The 23,870-nt window shown below is 40.5% G+C and overlaps 1 protein-coding gene and 1 long non-coding RNA gene across 6 annotated transcripts in view; one reads left to right on the top strand and one right to left on the bottom strand.

The window, feature by feature from the left end:
• Window positions 1-23,870, top strand: part of ZNRF2 (zinc and ring finger 2) — a 396,032-nt gene that overhangs the window by 230,703 nt on the left and 141,459 nt on the right. The window lies entirely within an intron of this gene.
• The window catches only part of LOC132015826 (uncharacterized), a 36,254-nt gene continuing 28,925 nt past the window's right edge, over window positions 16,542-23,870 (bottom strand). For both annotated transcript variants that reach the window (XR_009403782.1, XR_009403783.1), the window contains one exon: window positions 16,542-18,456. This is a non-coding gene — a long non-coding RNA (uncharacterized LOC132015826). The remainder of the gene's footprint in view (window positions 18,457-23,870) is intronic.

Raw genomic sequence — 23,870 nt, 5'->3', positions numbered from 1 at the left:
GTCATTCCTGTGTACTGACTCCCAAACTTCTCAAATTGTAAAGCCTCGTGGTCTCAGAGCTGTGTCAGATGGAATGGGAATGAGTGACTGAGAAGAAAGCAGACCCCACCTAAGAAGAAAATGGAGCTAGAGAAATCCAAGGCCTGAGCTCATTGAGGTGCCTGGCTCCAGCCGTTACCCAGATTCAGCTGAATTTCTCACTTTCGTTTTCGTGAGATAGTCTCATAAGCCTTATATTCCAAACCACACTGATAACGAAATGAAAGATTCTATTCAATGCACATAGGTTATGTGAAATGCGGTGTATTTAGTCCCACAACGGTATTTCAGAGTGTGTCTTGAAGACTTCTACCTCCCAAAGTACTTTGCTCTGCCTGTATTATTTTAAATAAATATATATTAGACCTAAAGTATAGAGAAATCATTAATTATATGTGGTCCCAGGTTACATAGGCAATATGAAGTAAATATGAACCTCCAACAACTGCAACAGTGAGGAATAAACAGTTATGGAGAAGGAACTGTGTTTACTGCCTCAAACCTAAAATGAGTTACCTTTGACTCATCTCTTTTCTTTCAAACCCTATGTCCAATCAAGGAAGATCTGCTGCCATCAGCATTCCTGTGCATTCTCACACTCACTACCCTCTCCCTGGTGGCATCAGCCCACACCTGCATTATTGCAACAGTCTCCTAGCTGTTTTCTCTGACTCTGCTTTTCTCTGGAGATGGGGTGAGGGTGGGTGATCATATGAGGACAGCACAGAAACGGGTGTGGGGAATAGTAAGTAGTCCAATTTCGGTGGAGTAATAGGTTCGTATTAGGAAATGGGAGACAAGTCTGGAAGGAGACCAGCAGAATTTATGGGAGGGTCTTGAATTTCGCACTAAAAAGCTCAGACTATTTGGTGGTCAAAGGTGAGACATTTTTGACCTCTGAACAGAAAGGGGCCCTCTTGTACCTTTAGAAACATTCTTGTGGCTGTGTGTAGGATGGCCTGGGAGGAAGTAGGATGGGGAGATGGTTGAGTGCTGACACAAGTTCACTGCAATAGGCTAGGACCTAAAAGTCAGAGCTAAGGCAGTAGTTACAGAATGGAAATCAAGGGATGGAAAGTGGTGGTGGGGGGGTGGGCAGGAAGAGTCACAGGGGAAGAGAGAGAGAGAATCTAAAGCAGACTCCCTGCTCAGTGTGGAGCCTGATGCATGGCTCAATCTCACAACCCTGAAATCATGACCGGAGCCAAAACCAAGAGTTGGACACTTAACTGACTGAGTCACCTAGGCACCCCAAAGACACATTTTTTCCTATTTATTTATTTATTGAGAGAGAGAGAGCAAGAGCACACACGTGAACAGGGGGGAAGGCGCAGAGAGAGAGGGAGAAGCAGACCCCCTGCTGAGTAGGGAGCCTGAAACAGGGCTCAATCCTAGAACCTTGGGATCCCAGGATCATGACCTGAGGTGAAGACAGGTACTTAACCGACTAAGCCACCCAGGTGCCCCCAAAGACATATTCTTTTAATTTCCTTTTATCATATCACTCCTTTGTGCAGAAACCTAGTGAGGCTGGCTGTTTCTATTACTTTATCAAGCTCAAGCACTTGTGAAAGCTTTTTCTTACTTGATTCCATTCTATTTGGCCCGCCTGATTTCCCACTGATGCTAAGCCCTTTGGAAACAGGGACTATACCTTATCTTTCTTTACACCTACAGTGCTTACCACAGCATATATGAATAATAAATATTTGCTGATTAATCCAATCAGAGTCAAAATCTTCCCTACCCTTCACAGAGACTCTCAAACCCTTTTTTCTCTATGATTCCCACCCCCCAACCCCAGCTTTCCTTGACTTACTGAGAAGCATTTGTCCTTTAACGCTGATTTAGGATTTAAAAATTCATACTAGTGCTTTAACATACAGGATTCTGCATACATTTTATTAGCCATAGTGGGATTTATATTTATATGTTCTCCCAGCTCATGGCCACATGACTGAGAAGTATGCCAGAATATATTAAATCAGATGTGTTCTGGGGGAAAAAAGAGAGTAAAATTCTGGTAGGCAGTAATTTCTCAGTGTATTTGACAGATAATCTGTCTTCTTGTTTTGAGATTAACCCTGGAAACGGTTCCAATAGTTTTTTTAGTGCTTAGTAGAAAAAGAGTGCTTGGCTTTATATCTATATGTATTTATATCTATAACCATACACTTTGGAAAGCAGGCACCAAACTGCTAACTATGGGAAGGGAAAGGGAATTGGAGGGGTGGGGAATAGGGGAGCAGGTTGGACAAAGAGCTTTCATTTTCTTCATTCTGTATTCTCCATGTTTTCCCTCCATGTTTGAGCATGCATTCTTGTATTACTTTTAGTATTTAAAAATACATATATTATTAAATTCATATCTGATGGAATTTTAAGCAATATCTGGAGATGTAATGTCAGAAGGGTAAAAAGAGGGTGATGACTAAATACCTTGTCCAAAATAAAAGCAGTCCCAGCAAACACATTCCCAAGTGGGTCTGCCTCTCAACACGTCAGATAATCAGGCCAGAGCAAGTCAGCTTGCTCCGTGGAAGGGTACAACCCCATTCTGAGAGGCCTGCAATGGCAGAATCTCAGTGTGTCTATCTGGATAGTCCCTCTTTGCCCTGTGAGATACCAGTAGATACAAGACCCAGAATATTTTCCCAGTCTGGTTTAGGAGAAGGCCACACATATATTCAAGGACAATGACCTGCCAGATCCTACTGCCAACCCTAAGTCCCTTCCAGGAGGTTATGGAACTATAGCAATTCAGCCATCTCTATGTCATTTACCATAGCTACATTATTAGATCAAGATTTACCAATTCCAAGATTTACGACCATTAATGTTAAAGTCTGACAAACAGAATCATAATTAGTATATTCATCTCTTTTGTTTATATGTCCATATTATTTATAACACCTTAAGTTCAACTACAATTAAAACATAAAGGAAGAATATTGCCATGTTTCTACTGCCAATAATAGTTGTAATATAAGCAATAACACTTTAGAGTGTAGATTTACTGAAGTGAGAATCCCAATATTTCCCTTGGTGATAGGCCTCATTCTTTTCTTCCTGGAAATTCAAACTCAGTAAATTCTTAATATTGTGTATAATAATTAGATGAGAGCCAAGGCTTTCTCCATGTCCCCACAGGAAGAATGGCTTTGGAATGAGGTCTAGTCTAACTAAGCATTTGGAAACATTTATGGAAAGTGAGAAGTATACTTGAATTCTCTGTTTAATTAATGCACTTCGATTTCATGTTTTCAGTCTATTCAACAATATTTAATCAACAATGAACCCTTCTCAGAGACATATATTCAAATGAAGCACTTTACTTGACTATAAAACAACTCTGGATGTTTGGAAATCTTTCCAGAATAGCTGATCTAGTGCTGGTGTCAACCTTTTTTCTTCTTCATTATATTCTGCTTTCACATGAATACAACACATCCCAATAATAGAGCTCCCAAAAGGCATCTCTATTTATTGTCTTTGTTAAATGCTTACTGGCTTACTGGCTGAGAAGACAACAGAAACTCTAGATAGCTGAGTAACAGAAACTCAGATGGCTCACTGAAAATGACAGTTGTTCATGGGAAAAATAGGTATGTTCTATGTGGACAAGAAACTTGCTTCAGCAAGCCATCCTCTAAGCTTCCTGACAGTACATTTTATATGTTTTTTTTTTTTTTTTAGGTGCATTAAAAGCTGTCTCAAGTTAGCTAAGTCATATGAATTTTATTAGAATCCATACGTAAGGTGCCTGGGTGGCTTAATTGTTAAGCATCTGCCTTCAGCTCAGGTCATGATTCCAGGGTCCTGGGATGGAGCCCCAAGTAGCTCCCTACTCAATAGGGAGCCTGCTTCACTCTCTTTCACTCCCCCTCCTTAGGTTCCCTCTCTTGCTGTGTCTCTCTCTGTCAAATAAACAAATAAAATCTTAAAAAAAGAATCCATATGCTTTAGAATTTTATTTCCATGATCCAATAATTCCACTCTTAGGTATATAACAAAACAAATTGAAAACAGGGACTCAAACAAATACTTGTGCACTGATATTCACAGCAGCACTCGCAACAGCCCAAAGATGGAACCCAAAGTCTATCAGCTGATGAATGGAAAAATAAAAGGTGGTATAGCCATACAATGGAATATTATTCAGCCATAAAAAAGGAATAAAGTACTGATAACGTGCTATACCATGGATGAACCTAAAAAATCCATTATGGTAACTGAAAGGAGCCTGACCTAAAGGGTCACAGACTGTATGACTCCATTTATATGAAATATCCAGAATTGGTAAACCCACAGAAATAGAAATTTGATTGGGGGTTGCCAGGGGCTAGGGGGAAGAGGTGTAACTACTTAATGGGTACAGGGTATTATTTTGGTGATGAAAATGGCTTGGAACTGGAAAGAGGTGGTGGTTGCACAGCATTGTAAATGTACTACATGACACTGGGTTGTTCACTTTGAGATGGTTAATATTAGATTATATCAATTTCACCTTAATACAAAAAAAGAAAAAAGAAAAAAAAAAGGCAAAAAAACCCAACCCTTTATTTTCCAGGGTTTCTTATCGGTACTATGAGAAGTGACAGTAGAATGTTGGTGGATAAAGGAGTAGGGATGGGGGGCAAAAAAAAAATGTTGGTGGATAACTAGGACATCAAGTTCCTCTGATTTGAGGTGAGGGTGAGGAGTTTAACAGATTTGAGGTGTCTCCTGACAGGTCACTCCTGTTCCCATATACATTCACGGAAGGAATGTGATACCCTTACTATTTTCAAGGGATGATGGCAGAAACTTTGCCTCCAGTAGGTGCCTGATGGAAGGGAAAATCAATCATTACTAATATGCTGCCCCTTTCCTGGTGTCTCCTTGTAGTGTCTGGTGCTCCATTAACAATAACGGGGTGTTCAAGAATAACAGTTATACTTAAACAGCAATAATTCCCAAAGAATGATGCTTGGGACATCAGCCCCATTAGATGGCCCTCTGTCCAAAAGCAGCTTTGTAGTCAAATGAGCTGGAAAACAGTACACTCTGTATGTCCTCTTAGAGATTCAAGATGTCTATTACCACATGAAGGAATCTGACGATGCCTGTAGTGAAGAAACCTGGTGACATGTTTGTCCTGACTTTCCCACACCTCTTGAGTCATAGAACCCCCTGGATATGGAAAGCATATTACTCAGAGTGTGGAAAATGCTGCTCTGTTGATAGGCTGATCTTGATTTGTTTAGGATGACTATTAAGTTTTTGAAGAACCATATTAAATAAAACCCTAAGTCATCCAGAATATTGAAGATAAGCAATGGTGTGAGCTAGAAAGGGATGATTCTAAATCTTCATACTGTTCTGTTTTGCCACTGCCTGGTTTGGTGGGTGATAGATAACTTCTTATCACAGATTGACTCATGGAAATGGTCCATCTCTTTGCTGGCTTGACACCTGATAACCAGACACTGAAGATACCTGATAATCTGAAACTGCAGAGTCATGTATAAAAATACCCATCAACCATCCACTTCTGTTAAATGCAAATAATGGTTGCAAGCCGGTGAAAATAAGAATTTGATTGCAAGGCTGAAAGCAAAATTGATGTGTCCAAAATTCTCAGATTGGAAAAAGATTCAGCTCCTTGGCTCTTTCTCTTTCCCACCCTTCTTATTTTGTTCCTTCTTAGTTCCTTTAAAATTGTCAAAGAAGTTTACAGGCTTAATAAAACAGGTTAGACAACTTCATGGAAATGTACCTAATTACCATTGATAACAATGGCAGGTCTTGTTAGGCCAGTAGCTACTTGAAACAAAATACTTGAACTTACTCATTAAAACATTTTATTAAGTGTCAGTACTGATTCATGTTTCCTGTTGCAAATAAGAGTTCTTTCTAAATTCCCATTTGGAGAAAACCATTGGCTTAGCAAATTCTACTCCCTGGTATAATATGATTTTCTAAGCTGTCATGCAATTAAGGATTTTTTCAGTATATAAAATCACTAATGAATTGATAATGACACATTAGATTTAATGCATTTGGCTGCTGCAAGTCCATCTGCCAATCTGGTTTAGTGTGTACAATACCTGATGTTTTCCAAAGTGAACAAATGGCAGTGAACACCGATGTGGCATGGAACAGGGGTGCTTTCAGAGTTTTCAGCCAGATGTCAGACAGGAAGGTTTGGAGATAACAGGGAGACCATTTTTAAGAAGAGTATCTTCCATCTGGCTTAGAAATGAAAATATTTCTCAGGAAGAAACTTAGAATACGTCCTTCTTTTCTTCAATTAATTTCATTCACTCTGTCAAAATTAGTGTCTTTTGTAGAACTGTTTTGAATCTTACTTTGCCAAGTGATCACTGACTAGGGAACAAAAGCAAAAGTAAAGTCAAAAGACTGAAACCCAGCAAAATATGGGTTAATATTTACATTAGCAAAGTAGGATTGGGCTGGAGTGAAAGAAACCTGCTAAAAATAAGCCATGTATGAAGTTTCAGTCTGCCTGCAAAGACTTTTCCTGCTTTCCTGGAAAACTCTTATTTGTTCTTTAAGATCAAGCTAGTGTTTCCTGTATCAAGCCATCCTTAACTTCTAGCTAGATTCAGTCTTCAGTGTTTATAACATTTGGTTGATTCCTTTACTCTTGCACTATGACCATTTTATTTTAATCAATCACTTGTCAACATGCTTTCCCCTACTAGACTAGATGCCCACAGAGCGAGAGAATCATTACGCATTCAGTACTTATTTATAGTGCTTAGTATTGGCCAATAGGCCATTTTGGTCCTCCTTAAAACTGCAACATTCATCTTTTTACTCCCAACACGTAGTGAGTGCCTGTCCCATTATTGAGGAGGCAATAACTAAATTACTAAGTGAGTGAAAGGATGAATGAATGAATGAATTAATGGACTCAATCGTGTATGATAGAAAAGGCACCAGTTCTGCAGGAACGTTTAAGCATCCCAATTTGCAAACAGAATCAGTGCAGAGAGAAGTCAAGTTCCCAAAGAGAGCAGGACCTATCATTCTGCAAGGAGACCAGTGACTCCATTCCTAGTGGACCTAAGAGTTTTAAAGATAGCAGGTCTATAAAATGGTATAACTTTAGACAAGATTGAAGGCTGGCTAAATGAGGATTGTTCCCAGGGCTCCCCTGCTAATTAGGGTTGAGAGAAAGAGGGAGGTGGAGGCACTGGGGTGGAAAGGAAAGAATAATGCAAATGAGACATTTTTTTTAAAAGACTGTGTTTCCCCACACTGCAATATTCTTATTGCAGAATATATAACGCTTGTTGATTTTTCTCTTAGAATACTTCCTCTGATTCTCTCTCTCTCTCTCTCTCCATAAATAATGTGCTCAGCCCTACATAGCTGCTGCAAATAATTCTTGACAGCAGGGAGTATTTTTCCGAGATCAACCTGAGCCCTTCTGAGCCTTGAACTTGCTCGTCAGCAATTTGCCCATACGGCAGTCTCATGGGCTGGCCCAGACAGGCTATAATGCCTCTGAATGTCACACTTGAGATGAAGGGTCATTACGTGGAGTCTGATTTAGTTCCAGTAGCAAGTGTGATTCTGTGTTTGGGTTTGGCATAAAGGAAGACAAGCACAAAAGAAAACCATCAATCTTATATGTGTTCCTAGTTGGTTTCCTTTCCTGTTTTCTGCATGACTTTCAACCTCCTGCCAGTCTTGTCAAGCCACTGTATGCTCAGCAAGTAACATCCCTCATAGTTTAATTTACAGAGAAAAGAGAGACTGTTGGGCATCTACTTTCTCTCCTTTTCCATATCATGCATGTCCTCACTTGTCATTCTTCAATTTCCTTCTGACTCAGAGACTAAAAGGTAGTAACAAATTACTGTGTAACAATCTTAAAATTTATAGCTTAAAAGAATAAACACTTACTATCTCAGTTTCCATGAGCCAGGAATTTAGAAGCAGCTTAGCTGAGATGGTCTGGCTTAGGTCTTTCATACAGTCAAAATATCAGCTAGGGCTGCATTCATCTGAAAGCTTGACTGGGTCTGGAGGACCAAATTCCCAGATGAATCTTTCATGTGGCTGTTAGCAGGAAACCTCGGTTCCCGGCCACGTGAGCCTTTCCACAGGGTTGCCTGCCTGCATGTTTTCATGAAATATCAGCTGGCTTCTACCAGATTGAATGATCTAAGAGAATGAGTATGGGAAACACGGCAGTGCCTTTTATACTTTCTTTCAAAAGTTGCACATTGTCACTTCCTAAGTACTACTTACACTCAAGAGGAGAGGAATTAGCCTCTATATTTTGAGGGCAGGGGTATCAAAGAATTTGTGGCCATCTTTTAGAACCAGCACAGAGGGATCCCTCTTCCTTTTCAGGGCTAATACATCCACCTATAAGTGTGATTCTGTCATTTCCCATCCGGACTTGACTAATCAGTTATGCTCTCTTTTAATCTCTTAATAGTAGATCCCATTTATGGAGCATTTGCTATTTCCTGGCTACTGTGCTAAGCACTGTATGTGGGTAATCCCACTTAGTACATACAGCCACAAGAGGTAGGGGAATGATTACTCCATTTTTACAAATGAGAAGACCCCAGCTCAGAAGGCTTAAGTGAGATGTCCAATGTCAGATAGCTAGTAAATAGAGAAGTTACTATTTAAATCCAGCCCAGACTGACTCCATAGCCGTGATTCCTTCCACTAATCTATTCTACAATGCCTTGCATGGACCTTTCATTTCTACCTCTCCATCAGCTTTTTCTCCTTTGCTTTCAAACAGGCTCCATTCCTCCTTATACAAACATTACTGTCCTCTAAACTCGGCCTTATCTCCAGTTTCATCACATCTTCCCATCACAAATTTCTCAAAATAGTGGTTAGCGTGCTGTCCCTACTTCCACACCTCTCTTTTGCGCCAGCTCACAGCCATTGTTCTGCAGTTACCAATTTCACAAAAGGGATTTCTCTAAGTAAGGCAAGCAACGCCTTCCTAATTTCCAAATCCAGTGCTTTCTTTTCAGCTCAAATTCTGCTGTATTTCTTCATTCTAATACACATGACACTATGGACAGGTTGTCTTAAAATCAATTGCACTTTGTATTTGGTAAATTCAATTTCTTCACCTTTCTTCACATTTCATACTGTAAGGACCTATTTAGCCAGAGCGCTTCCATCCGGTTAAACAATAATTTTGTTATTTGAAACTTAAACTGTTGGGGTGCCTGGGTGGCTCAGTGAGTTAAAGCCTCTGCCTTCAGCTCAGGTCATGATCCCAGGGTCCTGGGATTGAGCTCCACATTGGGCTCTCTGCTCCGGGGGGAGCCTGCTTCCTCCTCTTTCTCTGCCTGCCTCTCTGCCTCCTTGTGATCTCTGTCAAATAAATAAGTGAAATATTTAAAAAAAACAAAAAAACAAAAAAAAAACAACTTAAACTGTCCCTGCCCCCCCTTCCCCCAGGGGACTTACTTAAAAACAAGTCCCAGAAACCAGTCCCAGGTAACAAAGCCCAAATACAAGGGTGGGTCAGGCCAGGTGGAGACATCCGATCAGTGCGGGGGGGGGGGGGGGGGGTTCATACCATCTCCCTAGTTGCCAAGGAGTATGGGCCCTGTCCTTTGGGCACATTTTGGGCGCCAATTCTGACCAAGGTGATAGGCTGGTTCAAATATCTACTATGGTAAATTGTAATTCAATTGGTCACTTAGGCGTGACCTAACATGACTGTGCAGCTTTCTCTGTGTGTTACAATCTCATTGGCCACCTGTGCGTGGCCAGGCCCAACCACATGGCCTTTGCCTTTAAAAGCTAGTCTGTGAAGCAGAGAGAGGTTGCCCTCTCTGTAAGAGATGCGGCCCCAAAAGTTCGGTCTGATTCTTGATGCTTGGCGTGGAATAAAGCTTTGCTTGACTTTCGCTTTATATCAATCTCGCTCCTTTAATCATGGACCCATTATTGGGGGACCTAACAATAGCATGCTCATTCCCTTCTGGAAACTCTCTGCTCCTGTGCCACTGACATCAGGCTTCCCTCCTCCCCCTCTGATAGCTCTATGCAGTCTTCTTCATTGACTCTTCTTCCTCAGACAAACCCTTAGATGACAGTATAGATAATTTGGTTGTGATAATTTCCTTCTGCATTGCAGGTAATCTACTTTAAAATATCTCCATACCACTTTTGTGTTAATAACTCATAATTTCTTGGGGCACCTGGGTGGCTCAGTGGGTTAAGCCTCTGCCTTCGGCTCAGGTCATGATCTCAGGTCTGGGATCAAGCCCCATGTTGGGCTCTCTGCTCAGCAGGGAGCCTGCTTCCTGCCCCCCCCTCTGTCTACTTGTGATCTCTATCTTTCAAATAAATAAATAAAATCTTAAAAAGAAAAAAAAACAAAACCCTCCTAATTTCTTTTCCAGCCTCATTTTCCCTTTTAATTAATTACTTATCTCCTGTGTGTTTTACGAGTACCACAAACTCTGCATGTGCTGATCCTTAATGCCTTTCCAGACTATCTGTCCTGTTTTTATTGCCTATCTTGGATGTTGACATCATCACTGCCAAAGAATATCTCACAGACATGCAGTTTAATTTCTTTTTCTCCCCCCCCCCCCCACAGACATGTAGATTAAAGCACAGCTGACCTTTACTCATACAGGGGAGATCTAGTCATATATAGATTGTCACCAAAGAGGCAAAACAGGAACCCTTAGTTGGTGGAACAATGAGAAAGCTTTTTGTTTTGTTTTGAACTTAAGCATGCTAATTGGCTAAAACAAGGGGGCAGTTTGCACCCAAGCAGACTGCATTATTACCAGGATAGACAATTTGTTATTTGTGATTTTTCTCCCCCCCAGAAATCCTGAGAGTTCAGCTGTGGACTAGGTAGGAAGAATATTCATTTTTGGTACTGGCTGCTGATACCCTTCCTTTGGTATCTATACCATAGTTAAGCTAGGACTGTCCCACTTCTCTCACTGTAATTACTCACTCCCTTCTTGTGGTCAAACTTAGACCCAGGACCATGGCTGACCATGAAGACTTCAGTGTCTTCCTGATGCAGTATTACCCGCTGGATGTTGCCTTGAGGTAATAGTTCAGACTAATATTTAAGTAACTGGATATCAGACATGGAGGAACTCACAAAGTATGAGAACGATCACAAATAAAATAAAAAGCATTTAAAACCCAGTTTGTAACCAAGTTTCCTAATTGGCTTAGACTAAACCAGTCAAATGAGTCTCTTGTCTATTATTATTATTTTTTAACATTAAATTAATTTATTTATTTTCAGAAAAACAGTATTCATTATTTTTTCACCACACCCAGTGCTCCATGCAATCCGTGCCCTCTATAATACCCACCACCTGGTACCCCAACCTCCCACCCCCCCGTCACTTCAAACCCCTCAGATTGTTTTTCAGAGTCCATAGCCTCTCATGATTCACCTCCCCTTCCAATTTACCCCAACTCCCTTCTCCTCTCTATCACCCCTTGTCCTCCATGATATTTGTTATGCTCCACAAATAAGTGAAACCATATGATAATTGACTCTCTCTGGCTTGACTTATTTCACTCAGCATAATCTCTTCCAGTCCCGTCCATGTTGCTACAAAAGTTGGGTATTCATCCTTTCTGATGGAGGCATAATACTCCATAGTGTATATGGACCACATCTTCCTTATCCATTCGTCCGTTGAAGGGCATCTTGGTTCTTTCCATAGTTTGGCGACCGTGGCCATTGCTGCTATAAATATTGGGGCCCTTCTTTTCATGACATCTGTATCTTTGGGGTAAATACCCAGTAGTGCAATTGCAGGGTCATAGGGAAGGTCTATTTTTAATTTCTTGAGGAATCTCCACACTGTTCTCCAAAGAGGCTGCACCTACTTGCATTCCCACCAACAGTGTAAGGGGGTTCTCCTTTCTCCACATCCTCTCCAACACATGTTGTTTCCTGTTCTGTTAATTTTGGCCATTCTAACTGGTGTAAAGTGATATCTCAATGTGGTTTTAATTTGAATCTCCCTTTATCCCTCATGTTCCTTCAATTCCTTTGAGGCTTATGTAGATTTCAGTAACAGCAGCTAGTGGTTCGAGGCCAAGGGTTCAGTTAAGATATAGAGATATGTTAGGGAGTCCTATTAGAGGACTCTAAAGCCATTGGCAAATCCATCCATTATTAAAATTGGCAGCCACTGCAATTGTTTGAGATAGGTGAATTAGAGCGTTCAAAGAGTTTATGGAAAAGAAGATACCTGAAGGAAAAGCAAACAGGACTATGGCAGTTATTTTATAATCTCACCCTTTGACCCCTACTAAGGAGAGCATATAAATGATAAAGGAGGAGACAAATAACAAAATATGAGTCCTAACCACAGATCTTAATCTGAAAGCCTTGGGTAGAAACTGTCTACACCTCATATCATCATTTCGATTCGTAAATCTTGGAGTAGCTATCTATTTCCAGAGCTGCGTGCTTCTAAAAGCCTTTTACTAAGCCTCAGGGCTATATATCTCCAGTAGAACTGGATGTCCGGGTTGTAGAATCCTGAGCACATTTACAGTGGGAATCATGAATCCACGAGTTTATACCCTAGAGTTTAAGAGCAACTGGCGGTTCAAAGTCTGTGATATGACCTCTCCAAGGCTGATGGCTTGGTGTCCTTCTCAGTGTACCCGGTTTCCTGGTTTTATATCCTGTAGGAATGTATTTGATGTTGTCATTTTCCAAGTGCAGCTCATACCTTCTGGGCATGTGATTGAGTACATGGTATTAGTTTTGACAATAGCTGACAAGATTGGATTTTAACAAGGCAAAGTCTGTTGGAGAAGGAGTCAGTCTGAGCCTTATCAATCTTCTTTTTCTTTTTAAGTAAACTATGCCCAGTGTGGGGCTTGAACTCACAACCCCTGTGATCAAGAGTTACATGCTGGGTGCCTGGGTGGCTCAGGTGGTTAACTAACTTCCTTTGGCTCAGGTCATGATCCTGGAGTCCCAGGATTAAGTCCTGCATCAGGCTCCCTGCTCAGCAGGGAGTCTGCTTCTTCCTCTGACCCTCCCCCTTTTCATGCTCTCTCTCTCTCTCATATCTCTCTCAGATAAATAAAAATTATTAAAAAAAAAAAAAAGAGTCCCATACTCTATTGACTGAGCCAGGTGCCCCTGTTATGGGTCTTCTTAAATGAATTTCCTATGATGAAAGTTTCAGGTTTTTTGTAGTGTACATTACATTACTATCGGATTATTTCTTAATCTTTAAGGTCAAGAAAGGTTAAGCTCTTCCAGGAATTTCAAGTTTTGATTTTAAAATATCATTAGTTAGTTTTATCCTTCTAGAACTTTGGGAATAAAATGTACAATAAAGTTTCGATTTTATTTGAAAACTGTACATAGATCCTTAAGTATAGAAATTGTAAGCTCCTCCTTTCAGGTAGAAAAAAACAAAACCCTGTGTGTTTTTTAAAATCATAGTATTGTCCTTTTAGCAGAATAAAGCGTTTGTCCCAATAAGAAAAATTGAAAGAAAAGTCTATTACTGAAATATATTTAAAATTTTATCACTTGGGGAATAGAATGAATCCACTTGTGGGGCACCTAGGTGGCTCAGTTGGCTAGGAGTCTGCCTTTGGCTCATGTCATGATCCCAAGGTTGTAGGATCAGGCCCCATGTCTGGCTCCCTGTGGAAGCCTGCTTCTCCTTCTCTTCTCCCTCTGAAGCACCCCAAGCCTGTTCTCTCTCTCTCTCAAATATATAAATAAAATCTGGAAAAAAAAAAAGAATGAATACACTTATAAATGTTTAAGTGAATCTGTACATGCGTGGGATTCTGAACTTTGCCCTTTCTTTACAGTTTTTCCTGGATTTTGATGCTTATAGACAAAGGAAGTTTCAGTCACCTATTGGGGCTCAGGTAAAACTTCCCCAACCATATTTTTGCATTGTAGATGAATTCATCTTTGGCCTTGCAGATGTGTCCCTGTAACCGATGTAGTAAAGGTTTGCAGGTGTACCTGGGAGCCACCAGGTGGCCATCATGGGAAGTTCAACACCCAAAGTTCTGCAGCAGAGTTTTTTTTTGTTTTTTTTTTTTAAAGATTTTATTTATTTATTTGACAGACAGAGATCACATGTAGGCAGAGAGACAGGCAGAGAGAGAGAGGAAGGGAAGCAGGCTTCCTGCTGAGCAGAGAGCCGGATGCGGGACTCGATCCCAGGACCCTGAGATCATGACCTGAGCCGAAGGCAGCAGCTCAACCCACTGAGCCACCCAGGCGCCCCTGCAGCAGAGTTTTGATAGGATCTTTTTTCCTTCTCTAGAGACAGATCATTGTATTCAAATAAATCCTTCTGGATTGATGAAATCATATGAAGTAGCTCTCCATATAATAACAATTGTGGGAAAAATCAGTAAGGGCTGTTTGTTTTGCATAGAAGATGGCTAAGGCACTTCCTTTAGCTTCAAATATGTTATTAGTATGTATTTGTAGTCATAGTTAAGCAGTAGTTTTAATAGGATCTTAAAAATAATATTTCTTTCAGGGATGCCTTCTCTGTAGTTACTTATTAATTCATTTCCATCTTTTTTTTTTTTAATTTATTTTTATTTTATTTTATTTTTTTTTAATTTTTTATTTTTTATAAACATATATTTTTATCCCCAGGGGTACAGGTCTGTGAATCACCACTTTGATTCAGGTGCCCAAAGAAGTCAGAATACCCATTTGCTTTCAAAACATGCCGAGATCTTGAATGATCCAAAGGCATATCTACTATCAGGGTGTTTTGAATTCTTAAATCTTTAGATGGATGGCATGTTCTGGTTAAGAGGCAGAGAGTTACAATCTATGCTGTACAGAACGTACTTTGATCATTTTAAAAATCAGAACCATGAAAAAATAATACATCCGCACTGGCCAAGGGAATATTAGTCAGGAGGAGGAATGCTAAGAGTCTGAAGAGCGGTTCAGTAGTCATGGGATTCAGTTTTATTAAGAGTTATTAGATGGGCTATTAAGAGTTATTAGATGGGTTTCCTTAGACTGGATTACTGAGGTTGGAGGGGTACTTGACAATTACATGGGAAGTGCGCAATGAAAAAATGTCACAGGTAAAATGTAGATAATTAAAAAAAAAATCCAGATAACTGCTGTGCATTATTTTGAAGCAATTAGGTTGGAAGGACAAATTTGATGAGGGCAGTGGGTGAGAAGTAGAGCTAGAACAATTCCTGCTGAGGTTTAACTGTCTTAGCTACAGCAAGAAACAAGGTACAGAAACCTATCCAAGGTGGGCCATAGGCTTGCAATGTGTTTTTAGCTTTTGTGTAGCATTTGCCTTTTCTGTACAAATAATGCAAATGATTTAGCATGGTCAGGTTGCCTAAAGTCAGAAGTTGCTATAGTTCTGCTCAGTAATGGAAAAGGCTTGTGTAACATCTAGTTTCCAAAGGAGGGCTCTAGAACATGTGTTTTAGGTAGCTCTTATAGTGACTCGGCTAAGAGAAATGTAGAAAAGCCAAACATGTCTAATTTTCTCTAGTATCTCTCCTTGAAAAGGTAAAGAGACAAAAGATGGTGCAACTCAGTAGTCACCCGAAGAGTGTCAAGATTGTAGATATCTTAACAGCTTTACTGTCTTGAATTAGAGCGTGGATATGGGAAATAAAAGAGTTATCAGATGAGATATGAACATACTTAAAGATAAGAGCACAGATAATAGGTGTCTAAAAATAGGAAAATTTTAACAATCTCTGTCAGGTGGACAATTTACAATTAAAACAGGAAAAAGCAACGATAATTCCTAAGAATCCTAACTTTCTCAGAAGTGAAGAACTTTTGTTTAAAAAAAAAAAAAGATCCTAAAGCATGGTAAAAGCGAAATAAAGGATATTCAAAGATCATTTTTAAATTTTTCTTTCTTTTTTTAAAGATTTTATTTATTTGACAGACAGAGATCACAAGTAGGCAGACAGGCAGGCAGAGAGAGAGAGAGGAGGAAGCAGAGAGAGAGAGCCCAATGGGGGACTCGATCCCAGGACCCTGGGACCATGACCTGAGCCAAAGGCAGAGGCTTAACCCCCTGAGCCACCCAGGCACTCCATTTTATGAGCTTTTAACCAAAGAAACTAACTTCTCTTCCCTCTCAGGTGCAGAGAAAACTGGGAGGGAAGTAACTGGGCACACTGTGCCATACTCCAGTAGCTTAGCAGACCCGCGCTCTACAAGGACACCTGGCTGTGTACTGTAAACACACGTTCCACATTCATTCATTCTGCAAGTCCTTACTGTTGTAGATGGTATCATGCATGCTAATATGACCCAAAAGCATTGGTGTATCACTTATTAATCTACTAACTGATGGTCATTCTCTAAAGAATAAAAGTAGAAAGTAGCAGCTGATATGTTAAAACGATGCTTGCTTGTTTTCATATTCTTTACTTTTTGAAATTTTGATCTGCTAAGAAATTGGGCATCGAAAGGCAATTTATTAATTGATTCAATTAGTCCAAGGTCTCAAAGTCAATTTAGGATCTTGGTATGATGATTTAAGCTGAGGCTATAGAATAATACAATCATTGTTGCCATCGAATATTGTCAGAGAGGTGATATTATGAATTCTAGTGGAAGTGGAGTAATTCATTATAAACAGGTTTTAACATTGTTTAAAATTCTTAAAAAGAAAACTTTAAAAAAGATCCAATATAACTCAGTGTAGTTGGGCATATGCATTTCCTAAACTTTTTATATTGTCAATTAATTAGTAACATAAGTTTATCTGAAGAGCAAGACTAGTAAATGATTTAGGAAGTTCAGATTAGTAAGACTTTCCATGAATAAATAGATGCAGGTCTTGAAAAGGTTAGAATATTAGCTACCATTATTTTTTATTATTTTTTTTCCTTGTTAAAATCAGAAAACAGGGGCGCCTGGGTGGCTCAGTGGGTTAAGCCACTGCCTTCGGCTCAGGTCATGATCTCAGAGTCCTAGGATCGAGTCCCGCATCGGGCGCTCTGCTCAGCGGAGAGCCTGCTTCCCTCTCTTTCTCTCTCTGGCTGCCTCTCCGCCTACTTGTGATTTCTCTCTGTCAAATTAATAAATAAAATCTTTAAAAAAAATAATAAAATCAGAAAACATACTACCATTTTTACTTTTTATTTTTTAAAGGTTTTTTTATTCATTTATTCATGAGAGAGAGACGGAGGCAGAGGCAAAGGGAGAAGCAGGCTCCCTGCAGAGCGGGAAGCCCAATGTGGGACTCGATCCCAGGACCCCAGGATCATGACCTGAGCTGAAGGCAGATGCTTAACCAACTAAGCCCCCATATTACTGTTTTAAAATCAAAATAGTCAAGTTAGTAGACATACAGCATATAGAATTAAATATTTTTCTTTTCTTGAATTCTCCTATATTTATGTGAAAGAATGTAAGTTTCCGGTTCTATGCTCATGGATTGGAAGAAGCAGTCTTGTTAAAATGTCCATACTACCCAAAGCAATCTACAGATTTAATGTAATCCCTGTCAAAATACCAATAGCATTTTTCAGAGAACTAGAACAAATAATCCTGAAATTCGTATGGAACCACAAAAGATCCCAGATTTCAAGTTATACCACACAGCTGTAGTAATCAAAACAGTATGGTACTGGCAATAAGAATATACACATAGATCAATGGAACGGGATAGAGAGTCCAGACATAAACCCATGCTTATATGGTAGATTAATCTATGACACAGGAGGCAAGAATATACAATGGGGAAAAGACAGTCTCTTCAACAAATGATGGTGGGGAAACTGAACAGATACATTAAAAAAATAAAAAAGAAAAGAAACGAAACTGGGCCACTTTCTTATACCATACACAAAAATAAACTCAAAGTAGATGAAAGACCTCCTTTTAGGAAGATGGCGCTGAAAGCTAAGAAGGAAGCCCCTGCCCCTCCCAAAGCCGAAGCATGGTATGCAAATTATACTTTAATAAAAGATAATTAGCTTCTACAAGCCAATCAAAACAGAAGCACCTTTAATTTTAAGGTGTTTTTTAATGCAATCTGTAAATTCCCTCTGGAGGGAGGCAAAGATATACCAATCCATTTGCTTCCAAATTATTTATACCTTTTATTCATTAGGGTTCTCCAGAAAAACAAACCAATGGCATGTGTACATATATAGAGAGACTTATTATAAGGAATTGGCTTACACTATTATGGAGGCTGGCAAGTCCAAATCTTCAGTGTGGGCCAGAAGGCTTGAGAACCAGGAGAGTGGATGGTGCCGATGAAGCCCAAAGACAGTCTGCTGGTGAATTCCTTCTCACTCAGGAGGCTGGTCTTTTCGTTCTGTTCAGTTCTTCCACTCAATGGGTGAGCCCTACCCACATTTTGGAGGGTAATCCAGATTTAAATGTTAATTTCATCCCCAAACACCCTGTAAAAGAAAAAAATTAATCATCACATAGCCATACATTGAAAGTATCTTATCAAACTGTCAGGGAGGCCAGATAACTGTTAGAAGAGTTTTTGAGATACAGTTCTCTCATACCTTGACATTGCTCATTTGCATGTATTTCTATTGAACTTCCCTATTTCTTTTAGTAGGGAATGAAAGAAGAAAGAGCCTTGACTCAGAACCTTTACAATTTCTTGGGATGTCATGAAGCTCTGACAAGCCAAAAGCAATCATTCCTACCTCCATCTGCACTCCCAAAACACATGTTCAGTCTATTTATACAGTTGCTATCATTTCTCTCTTTTTTTTTTAAGGCTTTATTTAGGGGCGCCTGGGTGGCTCAGTGGGTTAAAGCCTCTGCCTTCGGCATAGGTCATGATTCCAGGATCCTGGTATCGAGACCCACATCGGGATCTTTGCTCAGCAGGGAGCCTGCTTCCTCCTCTCTCTCTGCCTGCCTCTCTGCCTACTTGTACTCTCTGTCAAATAAATAAATAAAATCTTAAAAAAAAAAAGACTTTATTTATTTGACAGAGAGAGAGACAGACAGAGCGCACAAGCAGGCAGAGCGGCAGGCAGAGGGAGAGGGAGAGCCTGATTTAGGGCTCAAACCCAGGACCCTGGCATCATGACCTGCACTGAAGGCAGATGGTTAACAGACTGAGCCACCCAGGTGTTCCTCAATTAGATACCTTTATTGTTTAAGTCATGAAGAAAATTTCAATTGTTTCTTTTTTCCTCTGTATACATTTCCCTCCCCTTTGATAGAAAATACACTGGTTTGAATTAGATATAAACTATGGTGTTCACAAATGACAAAAAAAATCTTGTGGCTAATTAATCTCCAATAATTAACAACCAAAAAAAAAAAAAAAAAAACTATCTGATGGGATTTCTGGGATGCTGGTGCGAGTGGCCAAAACAATTTGGAAAAAAAAAAAAAGGAATAAAATCAGAGGATCCACACACTCCAATTTCAGAACTTACTACAAAGCAATGACAGCATGGTTGTGGCATAAAGAAAAACATACAGATCAATAAAATGAGAGTCCAGGAACAAATGCTTGTACTTATAGTTATTTGATTTTCATCAAGGGTACCAAGATAATTCAGTGTGGGAAAGAACAGGCTTTTCAGCATATGGTGCTAGAACAATTGGATATCCACATGCAAAAGAATGAAGTTAGACTCTTCTCACATCACATAAATAAAATCACCTCAAAATGGTCAAAGACTTAAATGTAAGGGTGAAAACTCTAACATTCTTAGGAAGAAACATAAGAACAGGTCCTCATTACTTCAGGTTAGACAAAGCCTTCTTAAATGTGACATCAAAAGCACAACTGAAAAGGAAAAGAAATTAGATTTCATCAAAATTAAAACCTTTTGCTTTTCAAGAAAGTGAAAAGAAAAATCCAAAGAATGGGAGAAACTACTTGCTAACCATATATCTGACCAACATCGGTAGCCATCAGAGAGGTACCAAATACAATGAGATACCACTGCATAGCACTAGGATTGTCAAAAAGACAGTAATAAGTGTTGAGGAGGATAGGCAGAAATTGGAACCCTCATACACCGCAGATGGAAATGTAAATGGTGCAGCCACTTTAGAAAACAATTTGGCAGTTCCTCAAAAAAGTTAAACATAGAGTTACCATATGACCCAGCAATTCCACTTCTTGGCATATTCCCAAGAGAAATGGAAACACATGTCTACAGAAAAATGTATATACAAAATGTTCATAGCATCATTATTCATAATAGCCCCAAAGTGGAAACAACCCAAATGCTCATGGACTGATGAATGACTAAACAAAACATGGTATACTCATACAATGGAGCATTGTTTGGTTATAAAAAGAAAAAAAAGTACTGATATGTTTTACAATATGGATGAATCCTGAAAACATTATGTTGAGTGAAAGATGCCAGTCATATAGCACATATTGCATGATTCCATTTATAGGAAATGTCCAGATTAGGGAAATCTATATATAGAGAAAGTAGATCAGTGGTTGCCTAGGACTTGGGGTGGGGGTGGGGGGTACAGCTGTTGTGGGGAAAGACAGGAATGACGGCTAATGAGTATAGGGTTTCTTTTGGGGGTGATAAATATCTTCTAAAAGTGTGGGGCTGGCTACACAGCTCTGGCTATACTAAAACCTAATCAATTTTATGCTTTAAATGAATGAAGTTCATGATATATGAGTTAACTCTCAATAAAGCTGCTTAAAAAGATTTCTACAAATACATGGGGAGCCTGGGTGGCTAAATGTCCAACTTAGGGCCCAGCTCAGGTCTCCTCCCCACCTTAGCTCAGGTCTTGATCTCAGGGTTGTGAGTTCAAGCCCTGTGTTGGGCTCTACTCTAGGAGTGGAGATTGCTTAAAAAAAAAAAAATTTCCTTTTTTTTTTTAAATGTCCACAAATACAAAGGAAATATACTTATTAACAGATGGCTTAAAGAAGAAAATATTTCCTTCCTTTGCAAGGAGGAGCAAGGCTTTTTAAATTTATAGATATAGAACTGGCAAAACTAAATACAGAGCATAAGACAAAGAACACAAAGGATCCTATTAATAGTCAGACAATACAATAAGTCAATTGTATTGAATATGACATAACTGAATTTTCAACTTCATAGTTGAGGGTGGCAAGTGCTTGATTAAACCATTGTCTTGTGATCTCAAGACATACATACCGGTTTTCCAAATAGAATCTTCAAGAAAAACAGGAACAAAAAAGGACAGAGACACCAGGCTCCCAGTCCTTTGCCACTTGACAGAGATCAGATAATCAAGGTTTAACCACCAGCTTTTCTTCCACCAATGGAAAAAACAACAACAAAAAACCAGCTGCTGTGGAGCCAGAATTGTTCAGAAACTGGGTTAAGCATGCAAGAGTCACAAATCTTAGCGGCCACCCAAAGAGGCCCACCAGAGGGGCTCAGGGGAGACAATTCAGCATCAATTCAAGGTGTCCAGAAGAAATGCCACATAAAGGCTCCAGTGGAGAACAAAGGTGGGCTGATATCGATGGAGATTCCAGAAGTAACTTTCAAGGCATAATTGAGAGACATTTCTCACAGTGAATATTTAATCATGCATGCGGGAGACCAATCAAGCCCAGACCATCATGGAACAAAGGCAGGGCAGGGTGTATCAAAGCAACCGCCACACAGGAGGGGATATCGTTAGACTTCCCTTTTGCCTTTCCGCAAGCTGACTGCCCAAAGACTTACCAAGGAGAGCTGTTTGCACCTCAGGAGCAGAAGGGATTTTCAGTGATTTACAGATTTTTCAGAGACGCCTTGTGATTTCGGCTATGGCATGCACATGGTGTGCTCTCCTCTGTAATGGCCACTGGTACGCTTCCCTGGGCATGTCCATCGCAAGCCTGGACTGAATCTCTCAATTATTATTATTGTTTTTAAGATTTCATTTAATTTTATTTGACAGAGAGAGCTAGAGAGCACAAGCACGGGGAGCAGCAGGGAGACAGGGAGAAGCAGACTTCCTGCTGACCTGGGAGCCTGACGCAGGGCTCAATCCCAGGACCCCGAGATCATGACGCGAGGTGAAGGCAGGCCCTGTTAACCAACTGAGACACCCAGGCGCCCCAGGACTGAACCTCTCAATTCCTTACCATGAATCCGGGTGTCTAAGCTAAAAGCCTAGCACCCCCAATTTGCTATCTCATTCTCTCTAATGTGGGAAACAAAGGCAGCAGGAAATGTAGGAAATGTCCTTACAACCTGCAGGGCACGGACAAGTACTTGAAACAGGCAGAGTATAGTGTCCCTCCAGGAAGCTCCTAATGGTCTTAGTGTTAATTCCTTGCTAGAAGGGAAAACAACCTTAGCTGGACAACAACGAGGCCTGCAGGATGCCAACTGTCTTCTTTAGCATATCAAAGTCCTTTTTAAAAACTCCCTTTTTCCTTACCTCCCCCAACTCCCCCCAAGTATATAATCAGCCATTCTTCAAAACCCCAGTGCAGCTCTTCTGCCCACATACTGTCCCAATGCTTTCATAAAATCACCTCTTTGCACCAAAGGGGTCGCAAGAATTCTTTCTTGGCTGAGGGCTCTGGACTCACCAACATTCCAAAACTGTATCTTCTTCCCAAGTCCCACTAATTCTGCTTTCTTAATACCTCTTAAACCCAATCTCCCTTTCTACCCTCATCATTTGTCCTAGTTCAGGTCCTTAAAATGTGCAGGCTCAATCTCTCTCTCTCTAAGATTTTATTTATTTGACAAGTAGGCAGAGAAGCAGGCAGAGAGAGAGGAGGAAGCAGGCTCCCTGCTAAGCAGAGAGCCCGATATGGGGCTTGATCCCAGGACCCTGGGATTATGACCAGAGCCGAAGGCAGAGGCTTTAACCCACTGAGCCACCCAGGCGCCCCACTCTCTCTTTTTTAAAATTGTGTTTATTTGAGAGAGAGTAAGAGGGTGAGGGAGAACATGAGTGGGGGGAGGGGCAGTGGGAGAAGCCGATTTCCTGTTGAGCAGGGAGCCTGATACGGGGCTCGATTGCCTGACTCCAGGAACATAACCTGAGCCGAAGGCAGACGCCCAACTGACTGAGCCACCCAGGGACCCCACAGTCTGCAGTCTCTTAACGGGGCATCCGCAGCCATCTGCCACACAGATACCAAAATTCTAACAGAACACAGATGTTTGACATTTCTCTGCTTAGCAGTCTGCCTAGACTCCCATGTTGACACCAGAATGAAATTCAAATGCCTTATAAAAATGGCTAACAAGGGACACCCGGGTGGCTCAGTCAGTTAAGCATCTGCCCTGGACTCAGGTCGCCATCTCACGGTCAGCAGGGAAGCCTGCTTCTCCCTCTGCTTGCCACTTCCCCTGTTTGTGCTCTCTCTCTGACAAATAAATAAATAAAAATCTCAAAAAAAAAAAAAAAAAAGGGCAAACAAGACCCTTCCCAGTGTGGTCCCTGTGGATGTGAGCAGCTCCATCTCCACCAGCCCTCATCCACCTATCCACCATTGCCAGATGCTGGCTACTCCGCATTCCCAAACCTCTCCCTCCACCTGAAGGTCTTACTCCTTTTCTGCGTGGAAAACCTCTACTCATCCTTCAAACAGTTAAGTCTTCTGTGAGACCTAATTTACCTGTCAAAGCAAGTCACTTCTTTATTTGTGTTCCCAAGCTACTTTATTCCATTCTTTTGCTTGGCACTTACTACATTGTCTTTAATTACTTGGCTGCTTTTCTCACACCCTGAGGCCAGTGGGCAGTGGCTGTCCTGTCTTTGTGTCCTCCAGCACCTATCTTCTGCTTTGGCAGGAAAAAGCGTCTCAGTACATACTGGGAGAAGGAATGTGTCATCCATCACCAGAGACACGGACCAACCGGTGATTTTG

This window comes from Mustela nigripes, chromosome 4 (genome assembly GCF_022355385.1).
Source record: "Mustela nigripes isolate SB6536 chromosome 4, MUSNIG.SB6536, whole genome shotgun sequence".
In the NCBI taxonomy this organism is placed as follows: Eukaryota; Metazoa; Chordata; class Mammalia; order Carnivora; family Mustelidae; genus Mustela; species Mustela nigripes.
Note: the sequence above shows the minus strand (reverse complement) of the source record. Positions and strands in the feature narration are given on the sequence as shown.